Here is a 7587-nt window from a genome sequence, read left to right as displayed (position 1 = left end):
GCACTCCTCATTACACCAGCAGACCCGTCTTTTACGTGAGAAACCTTTGCTTTGTGGAATGAATTTTTCAGCTGCGTCGAGTAGAAAACCGGTAAAATACGCTACTGCGTCATCAATACTAAACTGGTTGATAAAATCTTGTGTTAAATAGGTGGAATCTTTAAAACCTTTCCAGTTAGCTGATGTTCTTTTCCAACGGGGGGCGTGGGGTGGACTGTCATGTTCCTCTATCAAGGTCAACGTCACAGGGAAGTGGTCCCTGCCAAAGGGATTCTTAACGACATTCCATTCTATATAAGGAAGGAGGGTAGCAGAGCCAATCGCTAGATCTATAGAAGAAACTGAATTATGGTGGAGGTTATAATAGGTGGGCTCTTTTTTGTTAAAGAGACACGCACCAGAGGTTAATAAAAAGTTCTCTATAAGCCGACCCCTGGCGTCACACCAGGTGTCTCCCCACAAAGTGATGTGAGCATTAATATCACCGGCAATAATGTATGGTTCCAGGAGCTGGTCAATTTGCGCGTAAAATTCCTTTTTGCCGAGTTTATAGTGTGGCGTTACGTAAATACAAGAGATTGTTACCAACTTGTTGAAAGGTATCGCTTGCACAGACACCGCCTCTTGTGGTGTCTGAAGAGAGAGATTCTGGCATGCAACACATTTATCTGCAATTATTGCTACACCTCCGGACGAGGCAACAGCATCATCACGGTCTTTACGGAAGATAGCATACTGTCTGAGGAAGTTTGTTTGTGTAGGTTTTAGATGTCTTTTCTGAACGCACAGCACTTTTGGCGTATATTTATGGAGGAGTTCTGTGATATCATCGAGATTACGGAGAAGTCCTCTCACATTCCATTGTAGGATTAGTGTGGTCATTTTGATAGATTTTTATGCTGTGTGTTCAAGAATATAAAGTTAGCTCACGGGCCCTTTCCAGGCTCCGTGACACGAGATTTTTCTTTTTTGAAGCGGTCGATGGAATCGCGCCGCTCCTTAGGCGCTGACTGCGCCCTCACGCTCGGTGTTGTGTCCATGGCCTCTTGCGAGGCGCTGGACACGCGCTCTTTCGAGCGATGTGGTTGCCTTGAAAGCCTCGCCTCGAAAGAGGCGAGGCTTGGAGCCCACCAGCCCGGAGGTTGATGGGCCCTATTTGGATGGCGGAGCAGTACTGGCTGCACCCACCAAGGGGGCGGATGGCGTCACCGCTGGCTCACTACGCGTGTGCCAGGCAGCCGCCGAAGGCCGTTGTGGTGCAGACCCCTGACGCACCACTTCGGCAAAGCTGGTTTTTGGCAGGTAGGATACCTGCCGACGTGCCTCTTTAAACGAAATGTTTTGTTTTACTTTAATTGTAACAATTTCCTTTTCTTTCTTCCAGCATGGGCAGGACCGCGAGTACGCGGCATGCTCCCCATTACAGTTCGCACAGTAAAGAGAGTTTTCACAGGATTCATAGGTGTGTTCATGATTACTGCATTTCGCACAAGTTTGCCAGCCTCGGCAGTTCTGTGAACTGTGCCCAAATCGCTGGCATTTAAAACATCTCAGAGGATTTGGCACGTATGGCCTTACACGAAGTTCGATGTACCCGGCCTCGATCGACTCGGGCAGAACACTTGAATTGAAAGTGAGTATCAGGTGCTTAGTCTGGATTTCTTTTCCGTCACGTCTCATTTTAATTCGCTTAACATTGATAACATTCTGTTCATTGAAGCCCTCCAAGAGTTCAGCTTCAGTCAGTTCCAACAAATCGTCGTCTGAGACAACGCCACGGGTGGTGTTCATGGTGCGGCGCGGGGTTACGGTTACTTGGATGTCCCCAATAGACACTAGATTAGGCAGCTGTTCATATTGCTTCTGATCATGGAGCTCCAAGAGGAGATCACCACTGGCCATCCTCGATGCCTTATAACCTGGCCCAAGAGCATCAGTAAGGGGTTTAGAGACTAGAAAAGGGGAGATTGTTCGTACTTGTTTTCCTGCTTTTTCCGAGTGGATTACATGGAATCGTAGAAAGTTTTGTTTTTGATGTCCAAAGAACTGGAACACGTCTTCGGTGCGCCCTCGTTTCAGATGGCAATCATGGAGTGATGGGAAGTAACTAGCCATAAGGATATACGGATTTTTCGGCATTAACGCCAGCCACCCACCATGGAGCCCAACAAGGGGACGCTGAAGGGCCTGTAAACACAGGTCCCGCAGACGCCAGCTGTACGTCACCACTAAAACCGAATATGAAATAACCTAGGTTGGCTACTCACACAGGGTTAGCTCTCGCTGCCAAGAAGATTGGAAGTAATATAGAAGAGAGTAGAAGACAGGAGAGATGAAGAGGCGAGAGAGAAAGACGAAGATTGGACCGAGAGACAGGAAAATGCAACTACCGATTTCGCCCGGGTGGGTCAGTCCGGGGGTGCCGTCTACGTGAAGCCGAGGCCAAAGAGGTGTGTTGCCTCCGCCGAGCGTCCTTAAATGTCCCAACACTCGGCATCAGCTCAACCTCCACAATCCCCTTTTCCCCGGACACGGCTAAGCCGCGCACGGATAGACGCGGCAGGGTCCAACCCTCGGGTGCTCGGGTACGTGGTGACGGGGCTGTACTTTCTCTGGGTTGCGATAGCATGGTGTATCCCGGTATCGTTACTTTTTCGTCTCTTCTTAGCCATGTTTCTGTTATCGGGATGATGTCTTAAAATAAGGAGTGTTGAGATATGTAAGTTAAAAGTACGTCTAAATTTCTGGCAATACAACGGATGTTGCAATGAATTAACGGTAAGAAATCATGCCCTTGCCATGTTTCTTCGATATCAGCAAAAGTACTCATTTGATTTCTGTTTTTGCTTGTCTTGTGTCAGGCTTACTGTACCTGAGTAAGATCCTCTGCGCACGTCACATGCAGCACACACGAATTTTCTGTTTTGCGCATGAGAATCTTCCCATCAGCCACCCAGGTGAATTTCCAGTTACGATCTCTCTTTGCACTCAGTGATTTGCCCAACAGTACCTTGTTAGCTGGACACAAGTGTTCGTTAGTAAAAATTGGAGAGTTATCCTTAAAGCCGAGAGCAGATGCGTTTATTTGGTGCTTTTTAGCTGCTTTCAGAACCCTGTCTCTGACCTCACACGACACAAACCTAGCTACAATATTTTGCTTTGGCTTATCTTTCGTAGGAACACGGTGAATTACTTCTATGTCTGAATCCTGGATTTCAGATTTGATGCAGACAGCAATAGTTTTCATGGTTGAGGCAAGGTTTTCATCTGGAGCCACAGGAATGCCTGTCACCTCCAAATTGTTTTTACGACTGTGCTGCTGCAAGTGGACGAGTTCTTTCTTAACTTCTTTCAGCTCTTTTGAAAGGCGGGTGTTTTCATTCGCAATTTCCCTATTCCTGGTTTTGACTTCAACTAGCTCTTTCCTTACTTCTACGATTTCTGTCTTGAACATTTCAAACTTTTCATTATTGAAATCCATGCCCTTCCTCACGTAATCGATCTCCGCTTCAATGACTTTAATTCTCATTTTTTTATTCCAGTGTGTTGCTTATCGAGCCGATCTGAAAAATCTGCGAGCACTTTGGCTACCTCCTTCCCAATTGAAGGCGTTTTTTTAGACATTCCATTGGCAATAGACGGAGCCATCCAGTAGCCTAAGTATAGTGTCTATTACAAAGTAGGTAGTTGCTGACGTACCTGCGTCGAACAAGCAAGCGATTACTTGCTGCTAAACTGTGTGGCTGCCTGGATTGCTCCGCTATGACGCCTTCTTCCGCCTGTGCAGCGTTTATGTAGCCGCAGAGTGACGTCAACGCTGGTTGGAGTGCAGACGCAGTTTGAAGCTTGACCACTGGACGATGACTTGCACTCGACCTGGTGCTGCACTGCTGGCAAGTTCAGAGCGAGGTGGTGGCGAGTGATGATCCCCGGGGCTGTTGGCAATTTGAACTGCGTAGAACACGCAAGTGGTCACTTCCTGCTCAACTGTGTGGCTGCCTGGATTGCTCCGCTATGATTTCCTATTACTCGTACAAATCAAACTGTCAAATTTTGAACCTTTTCAGGCATGCCAGCTAACTCATTAGTATCGGGATCCTAGCAAACACATGCTTATTCGAGTACCGAAAATACACAAGCAAAAACAGGTGTTCTTTGAGGCTTTGGAGTAGCCGACAAAATGTATATGGGCAGAGACACGACGGCTACTACACAGATAAGCACTGTGACGAACCAAAATTAAGTTTATTCTTACATGGCCGGGCGTGGCCGACTGTGAGCAGAACATAGTCTGCTTTTTACGGAAGCACATAGGGTTAACCCTTGACCTAACGAAGTCAGTAAAATCAGCTATTTGCTTTGTTGTACTGAAATTGGACCTTTTAGTCAAATAAGTACATTGGCCAGTGGATTGTGTTCACACGGGAGTCGCCGCAATTGGAGAAAGCAAATTTTAATGAGAAAAATTGTTTTGGAATTTGAGAGTCGGCGACGAGAGATAAGGTTTCATGCCGTGTAAACGATACCTTCAAGTCATCAGTATGACGCGAACCCAGCCGTGCTTTCGCATCGACTCTGCCCTCACGGCCGATACTGTTGCACACAGTGGGACGACGCTATGATAAAAAGCTCCGGCGGTGGGGGCGAATGCTTCCAGTGGCGCACCGACGAGGGGGGGGTTCCGGGGTTTGTCCCCCCCTTCCCCCCGAGGCCGAATGAACCCCCCTTTTGTTTAATCCCTTTGCTTTCCCTGCGACTGTGAGTACTGCAACTAAGATGTAAGACGCGCAATCGCCTGTACACTTGCAAACTTGAGCAAAAAGCGCATTTTTGTACAGTTTCCCGTGAAGAAATTGAAAATAATGCTGTTTAGATGATATTGGCAAACTAAGGCAAACTATCACCCCCCCTCTGGCAGATATCCTGGGTGCGCTGCTGAATGCTTCGTCTGCTTCTCGCTTCAATGCATCTCTGAAATTTTAAATTACGTAATTTCCAGTACTAAACACGCGGGAAGGCAATGCACATGATGTCAGCATGTCCACTCTTTGCACACAGAGCAGATTACCTTTAGAACAAGGCGCCCAGGCTGCATATGTGTTCAGATGCGCTGACAGCCATGAGCAGCGATGGTCACACTGAGAAAAAAGACGTGCACACCGAGTGCCCCCCTCCTGGGCCCCTTTCAGGGCACCCTTAAAAGCGAAGTTTGTCATTTCTTGTTTCGGTTATAGGCTAGCGCAAACAAGTGAATACGTTTCATTCCCATTAAGAAATGTTGTAGATTAGGTAGAAAGTTTATGAAAGCGTAGAATATTTTACCTGATCCTATCTCAGTCTGAATATCTCACAAAATCATAAGCAGCACTTTTCGCCTTGTTTCGTATAAGATTTTTCTTTGATGCTGAAAGAAATTTGCATACGTTTAAAAAATACGCTTGGTTCAAACGTCTGAAGGAATTGTGTCATGTCACATAAAGGGTTGCTGAAATCAAAATATAGTCGCGACTTCTCTGTGACTGAGTTTATCTAACACAGTGAAAATAAAATTACCTTTTAAACAACGGACTGAAAAAACGCCCCAGCACATGCACCCATACTAAACAGGGACTGTATTAAGCTGATATGAGAAAGGACTTTCCCATTAACAGATTTTCTGAATTTGGTAAAATTCTTAAAACGATGGCTAACGCCTGGCACCCTGCTTTAAATCTAGAAGTAATGAAGTTCTTCTTAGGTTCCTCTATGTTGTTTCTTGAACACAACAAATGTGCCCAGAAAAATGGGTCACGTCTACATTTGTGGCAAGCTGTGATCAAGAAACTCCCTTTAGCTGGCTGCAGTGCTACCAGCGAAGAATATTCAGGCAGAAAATTGTTAGCCCAATGTGATTGTGCCCGCAAGGAAAACAATTGTGGTAGACATGACATGCATGTGGAAAATTCTTTAATCCGTGCTTGCAGGAACCCTACACTTTAAGATGTATGCCGGGGAAAACAGGAGTAACTGGACAGTTAGTCCAAAAAAGGGCACTTTTGGCCCTCAAGGGACTAACTGCAGGAGTATGTGTGGCGTGTGCAAATTTCGGAGAGTAAGTGTACGATGCCTGGTCCGAAAGAAAGCAGCGGGGAGGACAAACGGCAACAGTTACTCCCCATGCACACCGCTGTTTTCGTCTTTGTCATGAAGTGTTGCGGCAAAAAAGGTGTTGTCTATGAATGGTGAATAGTTCGAAGTTCGTGCACTGTCCATTGAACTACATGCAACGCAGCACTTTGCTTCTTCGGGAGAAAATTGCATGAAATTTAAACGCAAGAATGTGAAGAGCCATGCACTTCGTGTGCGTGCACACCATCAGTGAACATTACTCATTAAACGCGCAAGTCATTATTGGACTGCCACATTTCCTTGGCCAATAGTACCTAAGTTCCTTTCGTTCCAAAGAGATTATAAACTTAGCTGAAGCGATGTGTAGCTCAAAAGGAGCACGCTAAGCGATAGAGAAGTTGGCCTTCTCTGTCGTCTTAAGCGCCCTGTTTGCGCTCGCTACATGAACATCACGTAATGTCTCAGTTTAAATCATCGTAAGAATAATCGGGCAGCCTTCTTTATGTACTCGCTTATAGTTGTAAGTATGCGCAACGTTAGACTCTCCCCGTATAGCATACACCAAATGCCGAATCTCGTCTGTATTGCCACACCTGCGTTCAGGTGGTTAACCTTGTCTCAGTAACCTGTCGTGTCAACCGAGCTACCTTGGTGAAGTGGTTAGAGTACGTAATTTTTGATTGAGGGGACGTGAGTTCGAATCATATTTGCGGGTGAGTTTATTTTCAGCTCACTCATTTCTTTATCCGCGTACAAATGGCCAATTTTGTTCATTCCATCTTCGAGGAGCGTCGGAAAGAATAAGCGTTACTCCCTTGAGGAGCATCGGAAAAGAGCAACTGTGACTAACAGTTCATCCCCTTTCACTTACCATCTAAAGGAAGGAATGGTTGTGGTAAACCAGTTCCTTCCCTAAAGGAGTAACCTCAATACCCCCTTTTCTCTTTTTCTTCTGAGAGTGTATATCTATTGGCCTCGAGGACATACTGTGGCACGCATCTACTGGAATCTTTCGGTGGTATAGAAAACAACATCGTGTGATACCGGCCTCACAGTGTTTGACCTCTCCAGAGGTTTACCCATGGTTAATTCGAAGTGTTTGCATGTTTTAAGCATTGTATGTGGGTGTCTTATTTAGAAAACCACGTAGATCTTACATCCCAGTCTGGTGTGTAGGGCATAAAAGGCTCTTAACGGAGCCACCTGGTGCTTTTATATTGGTTATTCAGTTCGTATTCACGCATTTACTTGTTTATGTTTCACCGGTGACCACATTTCACCTGCTAACAAATGGTAAAAGTTATCGCTCGGCGCAGGACGCGCCTGCATGTATCGGAAGTTTCTCGAACGTTATCGATGCTTCGTTCCGTCGTCTGTGGTGACCTACGCTTATGTAATCTGATTGTATACGAGCGACGCGAATTGTGTAGTACATTCTGGAGGACACGCGGGCACCAGGGATTACTATGGAACCTTCCA

This window comes from Dermacentor silvarum, chromosome 4, assembly GCF_013339745.2.
Source record: "Dermacentor silvarum isolate Dsil-2018 chromosome 4, BIME_Dsil_1.4, whole genome shotgun sequence".
Taxonomy (NCBI): Eukaryota; Metazoa; Arthropoda; class Arachnida; order Ixodida; family Ixodidae; genus Dermacentor; species Dermacentor silvarum.
The sequence above is the reverse complement of the archived record's forward strand: the minus strand, read 5'-3'. Positions refer to the sequence as shown.